This window comes from Vombatus ursinus, unplaced genomic scaffold (genome assembly GCF_900497805.2).
Source record: "Vombatus ursinus unplaced genomic scaffold, bare-nosed wombat genome assembly UNPS02000580.1, whole genome shotgun sequence".
Lineage (NCBI taxonomy): Eukaryota > Metazoa > Chordata > Mammalia > Diprotodontia > Vombatidae > Vombatus > Vombatus ursinus.
Genome location: NW_020940358.1, coordinates 4,336,924 through 4,348,988, shown reverse-complemented (window position 1 = coordinate 4,348,988; position 12,065 = coordinate 4,336,924). Strand labels below are relative to the sequence as shown.

At 40.2% G+C, this 12,065-nt stretch overlaps 1 protein-coding gene across 2 annotated transcripts in view; it reads right to left on the bottom strand.

Annotated features, from left to right (window-relative positions):
- ZBTB46 (zinc finger and BTB domain containing 46) overlaps positions 1–12,065 on the bottom strand; it is a 168,328-nt gene that overhangs the window by 5,000 nt on the left and 151,263 nt on the right. The window lies entirely within an intron of this gene.

Below are 12,065 nucleotides of genomic sequence, written 5' to 3'. Positions count from 1 at the left end.
AGCATTTACAATTTGGAGATGAGCAAATGCCATACATCAAGGCTTGATTTATTATTCTGATGATTTCTGGACTTAGAAAAGTGATGGAGAAAATATTAAGAACACAGATTATACTTAGAACTGTTATCATGTATACATTTTTTTTTCCTGGAAAGCCAGTTGTTTTTGTTTGTTTGTTTTTGTTTGTTTGTTTTTAGGCAGTTGGAGTTAAGTGACTTGCCCAGGGTCACACAGCTAGTAAGGGTCAAGTGTTTGGTCTGAGGCTGGATTTGAACTCAGGTACTCCTGACTTCAGGGCCGGTGTTCTATCCACTGCACCTCCTAGCTGCCCCTGGAAAGCCAGTTGTTAAAACATTCATTTGCACACTTCTACTGTAAAGGTCAGAGAAGTAAAAAAACATGGTCCCTGTCTTCAATCAAGGTGGAAAGATTAAGAGTAGCACATTTTTAATGAAAAGAATTTGCACTTATCAAATTATGTCATAAGCAATAAATTCCCAGATAACATCTTTATTATGTTAAAACCTATATCTGAAATAAACTGGGCACACTAAAACCTTCTCTGACATATACTGTTTCGTTTCAGAAAATTTTACTTTACTCTGAATTGACAACCCTTGGTCCTATAAGCCACATACCAGATGATAGGGAAAGAATATTTGATCTATCAATCAATTAATGAACATTTGTTAAGCATCTACTACTTAGCAGGTACTGTGCCAAGTACTGGGGATACAAATACCAAAAAAATGAACCAATCCCTACTCTCAAGTACACGACATTTTATCAAGAGAGATAACTTTTACAGATATAAGCACAGACAGAATAAACACAAAATAAATTCTAGGTAATTAAATACTGTGTAGATAGGGAGGGAGGGCAGTAGTACTGTTGGTATCAGGAAAGGCTTCATATAGAAGATGGGGCCCAAGCTGCGTCCTGAAGGAAGAAAAGGATTCAGTGGGGTAGAGGTGAGAAGATGCATTTCAGGCATGGGAAATCAGGGACATGGAGTGCTTCATGTAAGGGACAGAGAGAAGGCTAGTATGGCTAGACTGCAGAGTACAGGAAGGGAAGTGAGGTAGGAGGAGGCTGGGAAGAGAAGATGAGACCGAGGTTTTGAAGAGCTTTCCAAATCAAACAGTGAAGCCTATATTTTATTCAAGAGGCCATAGGGAGTGATTGGAGTTTATTTAGTAAGACAATTATATGGCCAGACCTACACTTAAGGAAAATCAATGAACAGCCAGGTGGAGGACGGATTTGAGTGGAGAGAGATGAGGCAGGGAGATGAATCAGGAGGCCATTGTAAGAGACTAGACAATAGTTGATGAAGGCCAGAATTGAGGTGGAGGCTGTGTGAGCAGAGATATCTTTGGAGGAGGTTAAGGGGGTTGAAGGAAAGTGAAGTATCAAGGATAGTGCTGAGTTTGGGAACCTGGGAGACTGGATGAAAAGTGATGCCTCTGACAAGAACAGAGAAGTCTGAAGAGTGAGATTTGAAGGAAAGAGAATGAGTTCTGTTTTAGACATGTTGAGTTTAAGATGAATCTGAGACATCTAGTTTGAAATATTTAATAGGCAGTTGATGATGTCGGATTGAAGCTCAGGGGAGAGATTGGGGCTGGACATACAGATGTGTGAGTCATCTGTCTAGAGATGACAATTAAATTCATGGGAGCTGTTGGGTTTGTCAAGAGAGAGAATGTAGAGAAGAGGGCCTATGAGAGAGCCTTGGGGAACACCCAGAGTTACAAGGTGTAATTTGGAAGATGAGCCAGCAAAGGTGACAGGAATTTTCAAATGAAAACCAAAACCAAAAATCCATAGAGGAAAAAATATCCAGAAATTAGGGTAGATAAAAGATAGATTGAAAATTGGTTGACAACCCAAAAGATAAATCATTAATGGTTCCATGACAAGTAAGAAGGAAGTCTTCATCGGAGTGCCCTAGGGATCTGCAATGGAATTGAACAAGCATTTATAAAGCACCTACTATGTTCCAGGCACTGTGCTAAGCACTTTACAAATATTATCTTATTTGATTCTCACAATAACCCTGTGAGATAAGAATGATTATTATCCCTATTTTTACAGTTGAGGAAACTGTGGCAGAAAGAGATTAAGTGACTTGCTGGGGGTCACACAGCTAGTGTCTGAGGCTAGATTTGAATTCAGGTCTTCCGGACTCTAGGCCCAGCAGCACTGTATCCCCTGCACCACCTAGCTGCCTCTGTTCTGGGCCTTGTGCTAGTTCACATTTTAATTAAATATCTAGGGTAAGGTAAAGATGGAATCTTTATCAAATTGGCAGATGACATGACGCTAGAAGGGTTGCTAACACACACAATTATAGAATCATAAATTTAAAGCCAGATGTCATCTAGTTGAACTCCTTAATTAAATTAAATTTTATGTATTTTAATTTTTTTATTTTATTAATTTTTTTAAAAATCTCCTTCATTTTTAGATGAAGAAGATGAGACCCAGAGAAGGTCTCAGATGAGACCCAGATGAGGTCCCAGAGAAGGGACATGACCAGCATCACACAGCTAGCAAGTAGGAAAAGAAGTATTTCAACTGAGACCCTGTCCTGACAAATCCAGCACACTTTCCACTATGCCAATTTGCATCCTTAATGATGTGAGTAAGCGTTCAAAAAGAACTTGGCAAGCTAAAATTGCCAATAGAATAAAATGAAATTTAATAGGGATAAACATAAAGTCTTATACTGGGGTTCAACAAATCAATTCCAAAAGTTCAAGATTCAGGAAACAAAGTTAGTAGTTTGTCTGAAAAAGATTTGGGAATTTTATTGGACTACAAGCTCAATAAGTCAACATGGCAGTGATATGGCAGCCAAAAAAGCTAATTAAATCTTGGGTTGTTTGATGAGAAGCATGGCTTCTGGGAAGAAATAGAAGATAATCCCTCCATACTTTGGCCTCATCAGACCACATATAGGGCATTCTATTTACTTCTAAACATGGCATTTTAGAATGAACATTAATAAACTCATGAGCTACCAGAGTGGTTAAGTCATTGAAGTCCTTTCCAACTCTAAAATTCTATAAACTCACTAAACTGGAAGTTCCATGAGGGCATAAATCACTTTAACTCTTAAGTCTATAATCCTTTGTCTTATCTAAATTTATCTGCCTTATATAGATCTAGCATAGAGCTCTGCTTATAGTAATTATTTAATATTTAAATTTAATAAATACTTGAATTAATACTCATTATAAGGGCCAAGATAGAATATAGTCATTAAAATGAGGTTCTACTCATATTCGAATAGTTACAAATCACAAGGGAGACTTGCTTGGGACTGACCATTTGTGCTCAAATACAATGGAGAGCAAGAATTCCCAAGCAGCAAAAAGTGAAGGGCCTATATTAAAAATAGCCCCATGTTCAAGCTACAATTAAACCCTAAAGCTTGTCTATGACTAGGCCTAAAACCACTCAGAGACTGCAACACAGAATGGTATACAATTGGAGGTTACAGATAACACTGCCAAATAGGATGTCATGCAATTAACTTCTTTTTAACTTGGGGAAGTCAACCTTGTGTTGGGGAAAAGTACTAACCACTTTCCCTACATGGGAAGGTGAACGAAAGTAAAACTTTAGGCTGGTAAAAGAATTCTCTGTAAAAAACACAGGTGGTATTCATAACAGTGAGGACCAGCTCACTACCACCTCACATTCTGTTGCCTTAAGGATATGCTGCTAGAGTCCAGCAATACTACCAGGTAAGGGAGAGTTTAACCCCCAAAGGCCTATGATTCATGTTCTCTGCCATAATGGAAATAACTACTTATAATTTAATCTAGATATGGAAGAGACTTGCCAAAGTCATTTGGTACAACCCATGCCTAAGCTGTAATCTCCTACAAAACATCTCTAATAAATGGTCATTTTGCCCCCATGTGAAGATGTTCAGTTAAGGGAATTACCACCTAAGGCAGGCTATTCCATTTTAGGCCAGTTCTAATTATTAGACATTTTTCCTTTTGGTCAACCTAAAATTTGTTTCTCTACGACTATTTCTTATGGCTCCTATTTCTCTCCTAAACTCCAGTCCTACATCAGCAACTACTTACTAGACAGATCCAACTGGGATGCCCTTTAGGCAGCTCAAATTCAGCATGCCCAAAAATGAATTCATTGTCTTTACCCCAAATTCACCCTCTTCCTGACTTCTATGTTTCTGTTGAGGCCTGCACAAATCTTCCACTCATCTAACCTCAGAATCATCCTCAATTCTTTTTTTCACTCTCACTGCTCATATCCAAATCAGTGGCCAGGTCTAGTCAGGTCTACCTCTAAATCTCATGTATGTCCCCTTCTGTCTATTTACATGGCCATCATTCTAGTTCAGGCCTTCATCACCTTTAACTAGGAGTGTTGCAATAGCCTCCTTGTTAGTCTCCCTGACTTAATTCTCCTTTCCAATACATTCTCCACACAGTTACCAAATTCATAATCCCAAAGCACAGGTCTGACCATATCACTCCCTGGGTCAAAAAGACCCAGAAACTCCCTAGAGTCTCTATGATAAAATAAATACCCCACTGTTTGTCAATTAAAGTTCTTCATGATCTAATTCTATTCTACTCTTCCAGACTTATTCTATCTTACGCTCCTTCATGTACTCTTATGTTCCAACTGGCCTATTTTCTGTTCCTTATATATGATGCTCCAACTAATTTCTGCATCTTTGCACAGGCTGTGCCCATGCCTGGAAGGCATTCCCTCCTCACTTTCACATCCTGGAATCTCTAGTTTCATTCAAGGGTCAGCTCCTACATAAGGCCTTGAGTATCACTCTAGCTGTTGGTACCCTTTCCCCCATTCCAAATTACTTAGGATTTACTCTGTATATATTTTGTATTTATAGTGGTTATCTCTGTGCAAATTGTTTTCCCTCAACAGAATATAAACTCCTTAAGAATGGAGACTATTTCATTTACATCCTTATACCCCTAGCACCTAGCACAGCGCCTAGCAATAACGGGTATTTAATAAATTACTTTTGAATGAATGACTCAGTTTACCCTCTGGCACCAAGCAAACAAAGGCTAAACTCTCTTTCACGTGACAATCCTTCTAATAATTGATGATAACCATTATGTCTACTCTAAGTCTTCTTTTCTCCAGGCCAAATATCTCTGGTCCCCTCAGATACTGATAGTAAGTGATTTTTCCTAGCCCTTTCACTGTCATAGTTGCTGGAAACTTACCAACATCTTCTGACCAGGACGCAGAATCACAAGAAACTCACTCCACTCATTCTTCTTTTGGTTTTGTTTTACAACGTCTTGATTTCTCATAAAGTCACCACCTTCCAATTGCTCCATTCTAATTTTTAAGGAAGTATTTTCTTCAGTGAGCTTTTGGACTTCCTTTTCCATTTGGCCAATTCTGCTTTTGAAGGCATTCTTCTCCTCATTGGCTTTTTGGACCTCTTTTGCCATTTGGGTTAGACTATTTTTTAAGGCGTTATTTTCTTTCTTTCTTTTTTTTTTTTTTGAGTGAGGCAATTGGGGTTAAGTGACTTGCCCATGGTCACACAGCTAGTACGTGTCAAGTGTTTGGTTTGAGGCTGCATTTGAACTCAGGTCCTCCTGACTTCAGGGCCAGTGCTCTATCCACTGCGCCACCTAGCTGCCCCTAGGTGTTATTTTCTTCAGTATTTTTTTTTGGGTCTCCTTTACCAAGCAGTTTACTAGTTTTTCATGATTTTCTTGCATCACTCTCATTTCTCTTCCCAGTTTTTCCTCTACTTCTCTTACTTGCTTCTCAAAATCCCTTTTGAGCTCTCCCAAGGCCTGGGACTGATTCATATTTTTCTTGGAGGCTTTGGATGTCGGAGCTTTGACTTTGTTGTCTTCCTCTGGTTGTATGCTTTGATCTTCTTTGTTGCCAAAGAAAGACTCTATGGTCTGACTTTTTTTTGCACAGTTTGCTCATGATCCCAGACAATTACTTCAGTTATAAACTCTTTGTTAAGGTAGATGGTCTGTTTCCAGTGTGGAGAATATACTGTCTCAAGCTTTGGGGGTTTTGTGCAGCTGTTTTCAGAGATACTTCTGTAAGTTTTCAGTTCTCAAGGTGGTATTATCAAGGGTGAGGTGTTTCCTCCTTTCCTGGCCTTTGCTCTGGTCTATGAGTGACCACAAGCACTCTTTTCTGCCTTGGAACTGAGAAGAGGATTCCCTTTCCATTGCCACTGACAGTTCCACCATACTAGCACTCCTTGCCCCAGGACCGCCACCCAGAATTGTGACCCAGATCTAAGCACAGGCAAAGCAAGAGAATCCTGCCTCAGCACCAGCAAAAGATCCCTGCAATCCCCCTCTCATCAGCCACTTGATTCCCCCTCAGTCTGTGGGCTGGAAGCTCCAGAAGCAGTCGCCAATCCTGGGCTGCAGCCAGGGCTGGGACCGGGACCGCATTTCTCTCTCACAGCAGTCACAGACCTTTTCTACTGACCTACTAAGTTGTCTTTGGTGTTTGTGGATTGAGAAATCTGGAAACCACCACAGCTGCCCTGCAATTCAGTCCTCTGAGGCCTGCTCCAGGTTTGCTGAGGCCTAGTTTTTGCCTGCCCACGCAGAACTGCATTCCTCTCCCAGCCGGGTGTGACAGACCTATCTAATCATCCATCCAGGTTGTCTTGGGCTGGAAATTTGTTTTACTCTGTCTTTTTGTGGGTTCTGCTGCTCTAGAATTTGTTTAGAGCCATTTTTTTTTACAGGCATTTGGAGGGGTTTGAGGGACAGCTCAAGCTAGTCACTGCTTTTTGCACTCCACTCATTCTTGACAAATATTTTTAAAGAAGCCTAAGTTCAAATTAGCTTTCTGACTGCCATGTTGCCTTGAATGAACTCATGTTGAATTTACATTCCACTAAAAATTCCCAGGTCTTTTTTTCATAAGAACAAGCATGCCTCCATATTTATTCATTTAGTAACAAACATTTACCAATTGTCTACTATGTGCAAGTTGTTGGGAATGCAAAAGGCACAAGATCATATGTTTGGAGCTAAAAGAAATCTTACAAAGCATCTAGACCAACTCCCTTATTTTATTTTATTTTTTTTAGGCAACTGGGGTTAAGTGACTTGCCTAGGGTCACACAGCTAGTAAGTGTCAAGTGTTTGGTCTGAGGCCAGATTTGATCTCAGGTCCTCCAGACATCAGGGCCAGTGCTCTATCCACTGCGCCACCTAGCTGCCCCTAACTCCCTTATTTTAAAGATTAAGAAAATGGGGCCCGGAGAGGTTAAAGGATTTGCCCAAAGTCACAAAGGTAGTATCCATGGCAGGATCTGAACTTGGGTCCTCTGACTCTAAAGCCAGAACTCTTTCCACTGTATCACACAGAGCTTGTTCTTAGGAGCTTGTTTTCCACTAGGGACTGACGTAGGAAAGGACAAGTACACTGGTAAGTATTATATAGTATAGGATATAAATGGATCAAAGGAGAGATACAAAAAGGGCATTTGTAGTTGGATGGGGCAGGGATTGAGGAAGGCTTCTTATTGAAGGCACCTGAGCTAAGACTTGAAGTAAGATGAGGATTGTGAAAAGCAGGAATATGGAAATGAATTCCAGGTATGAGGACAGACTGCATGAATACATAGAAGTAGGAGTAAGCATGTTGAATTTGGGAAACAGCTAAGACACAGGGCCTGAACTAGGCTAGTGACAGTGTCATTGCAAGAGAGAGGAGAGATATAGATGCTGGGGCAGGAGTAATGACAAGATTTGGTAATTGAATGTACGTGGGGGACAACAGAGGGAAGAACCAAAGAGAACTACCAGGCTTCACATCTGGGTGACTGGGATGGTGGTAACATGAACAGATATAGGCAAACTGAGAAGAAGGCCAGGTTTAGGAGAGAAGAAGATGAGTTCAGTTTTAGACACACCAAGTTTGAAGTGCCAGTGGGACATTCACATGGCAGGCAGTTAGAGATGTGGGACTAGAGTTTAGGGGATAGATTAAAACCGAATATATAGGCTTGGAAGCCACCTGCACTGAGGTTGTAATTGAACCCAAGACAGCACTTGAGATCACTAAAGAAGAAAGCATAAAAAGAGCATGGAAGAAGGCTTAGGACAGAATCTTATGGAGCATCCATACTCAGGGGTCAGGAAGAAGACAACCAACTGGCAGAGGAGACAGTCAGATAGACTGGAGGACAACTAAGAGAAAGCAGTGTCAAAGAAGTCAAGATAAGACTAGAGGAGAACAGCTAAAAAGAGAAGGTAGGCAACAGTGTCAAATGTTGCAGAAAAGACATTAGATGAATTTTGAGAAAAGACTGTGTTAGCAATTAAGAGCTTGATACGTCTGAACAAATGATGGGATCAAAAGCCATATTGCAAGGGACTGAGGAGTTAATGACCAGTGAAGAAGTGGAGGGAAAAAGTCAAAACTCCTTTTTCTATAAATTTAGTAGGGAAAGGTAGGAGAGTTACAAACTCTATGCTGAGTGAAAAGCAGGTTCAAGGGAAGAGCTTAAAGATAGAGAAGAAAAGCATATGTAGACATCAGGGAAGAACTTGGGAAAGGCTAAGGCTGAGAGAGGAAGCAGGAATAATCAATGCAGTAAACTCCCAAAGGGAATGGGAGAGAATGGCTTCAAAGACCCAAGTGGAAATGTTACCTTGTCCTGTGAGGCTGGAGAAGAGGATAGATGAAAATGTGGAGAGGTTTTGAGATATAGAAGAAGGGAGATGAAGGAGTTCATGATGGATGGCCACTTTCTTGTCATCTACTGAGAGAGAGAGGTGGGGGTAAAATTTAGATAAATTCAAATCAATATGATGTAATGGGGGCCTGGCCAACGAAGCCTCATCCTCATCAATCAATTATTGTGCATGTGACATTGTGCTAGGCTCTGGGGACCAAAAACTAAATAGTCCCTACACACAAAGAGAATGCATTCTACTGGGAGTGATAATACCTATACATAATTAAATAAATACAAGGTAACTTGGAGTAGAAGAGTGCTAACAAATGAGGGATCAGGAACAACTGCATGGACAAGGCAGAAATTGAGCCAAACCTTGAAGGAAGGATTCAGAAAAGCAGAGTTGAGGAGAGTTCCTATTCCAGAAATAGGGGGTAGTATAGAGATAAGAAATGGTGGTAAAAGAATGTTGAGTTTAGGGAATAGCCAGTGATCTAGTTTGCAATCAGAGGACACGAAAGTTAGTAATGTAAAATCCTGTACTTGGATGAGTTGGCCTTTTAAAACTTAAGTTCAGGACTTTACATTTATTTCTAAGCTTCACCTTAGGTTTGGCCCATCCTAGACTGCTAAAATGGTGGAGGTGTGTGAGAATCCTGATTCTGTAGTCTAACATGTTAGTTATTTTTCTAAATTCCACCTTACCCTAAATTTTATGTCTATGTTATACCCTTACTTAATAAATTCCAGTGGCTCCATATTGCCTCTAGGCTCAAATATAAATTTTTCTGTTGGGTATTTAGAATTCTTCATACCCTGGCCCCAATCTACCTCAGCAGCCTTATTACTCCTTTTCCTGTACCCTCAGGCCCACTCAAGTTGACTTTCTTGCTACTCCTCTCACAGAAGTCCATCTCCTACCTTTTCCTTTGCACAACTATCTGCCCCATGTCTAATATATAATTCCTCCTCACCTCCACTTCTTAGTTTTAGAATTCCTAGTTTCACTCAAAACTTAACTTTCTATTCTAATTCTGGCAGTAGTGGGGCATGGCAGTTGTTGGCAGTTGTTGGAAGTTGGGAAGCAGGCAGAGGAATGGCAGGAAGGTGGGTACTGTCCTTGCCGGGCAGGGTCTACCCTCTGGGGCCACTGCTCTCAACGACCCACAAAGGCCCCTTACTTTGTCTTATTCGCCAAGGTGTTATTCAGCATGCTGAATGCTTATATGAAATCACAGAAGCATCAAGAGAGCCCTAGGTTCATCCTCTGCCCCTATCTCTGCATTTGGATTAAGGCCTTCCCATGGAAAGATGGGAACCATTGCATCCTTTCCTGTCCAATTATGAGTTTAAAAAATTTGGACCATGATTAAAGAACTGGTAAGCACAGCAGACTCCTAGACCATCGCTTTCTCTTTATGTGGATCAGAAAACTATATGGGAGCTTTAGTTCATTTCCTTTACTCGTCTCAAACAATAAAAAATACTACAATTTTATGACTGAGATTGTGATAAGGACAACTTTAAATAACTTTTTATCTTTGAAACATATGGTTCAAATATCAACTCATATATGAAATCTTTATCTCCTCAGATTGTAGACCCTGAACCCCACTCAATTACCTTGTATTTATTCTGTCTACCCTAAAAAATATGAGCTCCTTGAAGCAAGGGCTATTTCATTTTTGCCTCTGTATCCCTGCTGCTCAGCGCAGTGTCTGGCATATAACAGGCACTTAATAAATGCTTGATGATTGATTGACTGATTCATCAGATTATATAGAACAGGACTAAGGACAGATCCTTGAGACACTACACTAGAGAATACCCTTCAGGTTGACGTTCATCTATTAACTGCTATTCTGGGGGGTCTGCTTGTTCACTGAGGTGCAAATCCATCTAACTGATCAATGATCTACTCCATGTGTTTCCATTTTGTCTATAAGGATAATTCGAGAGGCTTTACCAAAAAGAAAAGGCAGCATGGCGTGGTGAAAAAAGCACTTAATTTGAAGTCAGGACTTGGGTTCAGCCCAGCCATGCTATTTGTTACTTGTGTGATCTTGGGCAGATCCCAACCTTCTGAGCTTAGTTTCATCATCTATAAAAGAAAGAAATGGGCCGAGATGATGTCTGAGATCCCTTTCATCTCTAAGTCTTGCTAAAATCCATGTATACCATGTCTTAAGCATTCCTTTTGATTTACAAGTCTAGTAACTCTATCAATGAACAAACAAACAAACTGAGACTCAGGGGAAAGAAAATTTGCTTAAAGTCACAGAATAAAGTAGTAACAGAGTTGACATTAGAACCAAATTTTCCAAACTCCTGCCCAGAGTTCTTTCCACAACACATTGCTGTCTCTTTGTTAATATATATCTACAGAGTATGATCTTATCAATGTGGGTACTCCTACCAGTTATGTACATTACAACCCATTCCTACCTTCTCATCCTGTGCAATTCTTTTCTATGTTGTCTCATAAATCATCTGTAGAGGAGCTATCCATCATTCTAGGTTCTTTTGCCTTTTGTGGCTAGCAGGACAGCATTTGGATTGTCCACCTATTATCCCTCTCTCTTACGACATGATCAGCCCATCTCCTTTTCTAATCACACATTTCCTGGATGCCTTTTCTTATACTGTTAAAAGGCACTAAAATGCAATTTCCTGCCAAACTGAATGCCTCTCCCCTGAAACAGCACACTATCTTTGTTGTTTATTCTTTTCTCATTAACACTTTTAGGAGATATTTTTGGCCAAACATCCTAAGACCACACCTACCTCATCCTACCCTGCCCCTGGGTAAACAATATATCATGGTAGGCACTAGGCTATGAATGACTTAAAGGCCAAACTGTGAAGCAACTCTGTCCTTCAATGTTCCCATTGTTCAGCAAAGAACCAACATTCCTTATGAAAAGCAAAATTTGACTAATAGTGATGCTTATTGAAAATACCTGTGGAAATGTGACCTCCTCACTGGTCTACACAGCCATCAATAAAATGCTCATCAGTGATGATGCTTTGTAGTTGGGTACTCTGGCCTTGACCTTGATGGTAGAGCCTTATATTTTCAATGGCTGACCAAACACTTCAACCTTAGTATATCCAAAACAGACATTTCCTTTTCCCCAAACTATCTCCCCTTACTACCCGCCCCATTTTTCTCAGTGATATCAGTATTCTTTTGGTAACACAGGTTAGAAATTTGGAAATCATAGGATCACAGACTCATACCTAGAAGAGATCTTAGAATAATCTAGTTAACTCATACTGGAAGCAGAAATACAGCCTCTGCTCAAAGAACTCTAGTGACAGAGAATTATAGGCACAGTGTTACGAGTGCATAGGGCAA